The following is a 3869-nucleotide window of genomic DNA, read 5'->3' on the forward strand; positions in this document are numbered from 1 at the left end:
ATTCTTCTATGGTCTTCCTTATTCACTGTTCACTTTTCACATGCATTTGAGACTATTGAAAATACCATGATTTGGGTCAGGTGCATCTTAGTCGTTAAACTGATATTTTTACTCTTGAAAACTTAAAAGCGGTCTTGTTCAGGAGATTTGCCCAATGCAATACGTCATTTGATTTCTTGACTGCTGCTTCCATGAGCATTGATGGTAGATCTGAGTAAAATTAAGTCTTCGATAACTTCAATCTTTTTTCCATTTATCTTGATATTATTTCTTGGTCCAGTGGTGAGGATTGTTGTTTTCTTTACATGGTGGTGCAACCCATATCAAAAGCTCTAGTCTTTAATCTTCATCAGTAAGTATTTTTAAGTCCTCTTTACTTTCAGCAAGCAATGATGATTCTGTGAAACACCTCATAACATGGAAGAACCTGGAGGACATTACATTGAGTGAAATAAGTCAATCACAAAAGGACAAATATTGTCTAAGACCACTATTATAAAAAGTCAATAAAATGTTTTCATACTAAAAGAAACATTCTTTGATAGGAGGGAAGGGAGAGTAATTCACTGGCTAGAGGATAGACTTATGTTAGCTTGGTGACAGGGCAATATACTAGAAGAGGGAAGGTTGGCAGGAGAATAATGAAGATAGATGAAAACGCAGGGAAGTATGCATGAAGTAAAATGGATAGAGATAAATAGCGATAAGTATACAACCTTGGAACAACAGTGTTCTGTGCATAGATACATGGATTGAGACAGACTGAATGAGTGAGGGCAAAAGAGCAGGATATAGATATTTATATAAATGTTGTGGAGCATACAGTGGGCAAAAAGATGAAAACTTCCTAGATATCATTAAACATCTTAAGGCAGTGAGCTGCTGGTCTGGGGTCTCAGGACCATAGTCTCAGGGGACACTATGGTCAATTGGTATAACATAGTCCACAAAGATAATGCTCGACATCCTACTTAGTTGAGTAGTATCTGGGATCTTGAAAGTTCATAAGCAACTATCTAAGGTACAGCTATTGGTATGTTCAGAATAAAGAAGAGTGATAAGAATTGAAGATGCTTGGAATCAATTAGTCCAATGGACTGATGGAACATGTGAACAGTGGGAACAGAGTCCCATGACTCTGAGACCAGAACTAAACAGTGCCCAGCTACTACTACAAACTGCCCTGAAAGGGATCACATTAGAGGATCCCGGATAGAGTGGGAGGAAATATTGAACAAAACTCAAAATTACTTAACAAAAAATAATTTTTAAGACCAGGTTTACTGGTCAGAAAGAGACTGGAGGAACCTGAGACTATGGTCCTCGACCACACTTCATGTCTGGAAAGGAACTCACTCTCATGGTCCAATTTTCAGCCACAAGGTCAGTGGTTCAAACTCGCCAACTGCTCCTTGGAAACTCTATTCAGGGTCACTATGAGTTTAAACAGACTTTGATGGCATTTAACAACACCATATATGTATATTATATAAGACCATCACTGTAAAAACTCAAACCTACCAGCTGCTCCTTGGAAACTCTACACAGGGTCTCTATGAGTCAGAATCTACTCAACAGCACCTAACAAGAATGGTTCTTTTAGTATGATAACCTTTTCTTGTGGTTCACAGTACAGTGATAATCCTATGGCACCACGCCAGGAGTACATTCACAACAAAAAGTTAAAAAAAAAAAAAAAAAAAGATAATTGAGAAGAGAAGAAAAGCAATACTTCCAATTTGTAAAATTACCTATTCACAATATGAGGAGGCTTGAAAAGTTAGTCAGAAAATGGAATTGAAAGCTAATGGAATCTTTATGACCTTTTAGAAGTCTTCTCATAGAGTATTATAGCTACATCTTTACTTGGTATTATTCAATACGATAGGCCAAAGTTTACAGGTGCTAGAAAATGGGAGTGAAGTAAAAAAGTTAAATAACTTAAAAATAATGTAAAGGAAACCAAGTGCATGATTCGTTAACTGTAAAACTGATGATCTTGTCTGTAAACCTTCATTCAATTCACAATAGAAAGTTTGTTGTTGTTTTTTTAATGTGGGAAAAGAATAAAAGAAACATTCTTTAATGACTCCCAGGGGTGGGAGGGAAAGAGAGTAATTCACTGATTAGAGGATAGACACATGTTTACTAGGATGACAGAAAGGGCAATATACAAGAAGAGGAAGGTTGGCAGAAAAATGATGAAACTAGGTGAAGACCCAGGGAGGTATGCATGAGCTAAAGAGGATAGAGGTAAATAGTGCAATATACACAACCTTGAACAGCGGTATTCTGTGTGTAGACACATGGACAAAGACACAGGCTAATATATATAGATACTTATATAGTCCACAAATACATGAGTTTGAAAGAGGATATTTGTACATGGGTAACCACAGGGAGAAAGCAGGACAACTGTTGCTGCATGGAGGGGACTGCAATCATTGAGATGAAACAAAAGCATATGATTTGTTGACTATAAAACTGATGATGATATTGTCTGTAAACCTTCACTTAATTCATAATAAAAATAAACAAACCAAAAACTACAAATGCTGATGAGAGTGTGGAGAGACTAGAAACCTCCTACACTGCTGATAGGACTATAAACTGGTGTGATCACTGTGGAAAATGGTACGGTATGTTCTCAAAAAGTTGGAAGTAGAAATACCATATGATCCTGCAACCCTTCTATTTGATATATATCCTCAAGAAATAAGAGCCATTTCAGGACAAACCCCACCTCCAAGACTGAAACTCAAAGGGAACACATGAGCAGGCATGTAAGCTTGCTGGTGACCACGTTGGTGAGCAGAAATGGGGGAAAGGTAGCAATGAAGATATGGCTTGAGTCTGACCACATTCCATAGACTCCCATCGACCTTGAGATGAGGGAGAGAAGAGGAAGGGCTGATTGGTCCAAAGTGTAGTGAGACTTGGGGATTCCTGAGCCCATGGACAAGGACCTAGCCACAAATGGCTACAGCTGAGAGTGAAGTGTCCAGCTGATATGAAGTGAGTGGAGATGCACAAGAATGCCCAAACTTGCAAATAGTACCCATTTGACCTACCTTCGATGGCTTGATGATCAGAACCCGACTAGAGGAAAATAAAGAAATTGAATAAAGGAAGCAAGTATAAATTGCTACCATTTGATTAACTTGACTTATACTTTTGGATGTAGTAGTTCAAAATACCAACCAAGAGGGAATGAGTCTTCACATCAAGGATCAAACCTATGTCCTCTGTATCAACAGGGTTGATAGGGATGGGCAACCTAGGCAATGTCTACTTAAAATTGGGGTTGGGAGCTTAAAAGGCATGAAGTGTCTAGCTTACAAGTTTTCAAGAGGGAGTTTAGCTTCAGAGTGTGTGGGAGTAGGTAGATTCCCCACTGAATAGTTTTCCTCTTGTCTAGATGGGTCAGGTGAAAGGAGATGGGGATGAGATTCATTGATTCAATAGTGAGTAGTTGTTATACCTAATTGAGATTGTCACAACTATAAAGGTAGAGGTTGTGTAACAAAAAGGGTGTAGTAGTTAATCTTGCATTCCAGAGCAGAGGACCCTAGGACCATCAAGAGAGAAGAGCATGAGCTGAACGTGGGACCATAACCAGAGAAGCAGTGATACAAGAGATGGAGGCAGAGGTGATGACATGGAAAGATTAGGCAGTGTAGGACTCTAGACTCATGGAAAGGAAAAGGCTGTGTGCTGGTGGCCACAAGACTGGCTTCCAGAATACGCCCTGTGGTTGTTTAAACAATTATGTATCCCTGTGTAGGTTTTTTTTAAAAATATACATGTGCTAGAGGGTAGACACAGGTTTTGACATGAGTGACAGGGCAGGCAATATACAACCGGAGGGA

This window comes from Chrysochloris asiatica, unplaced genomic scaffold (assembly GCF_000296735.1).
Source record: "Chrysochloris asiatica unplaced genomic scaffold, ChrAsi1.0 scaffold00017, whole genome shotgun sequence".
NCBI lineage: Eukaryota > Metazoa > Chordata > Mammalia > Afrosoricida > Chrysochloridae > Chrysochloris > Chrysochloris asiatica.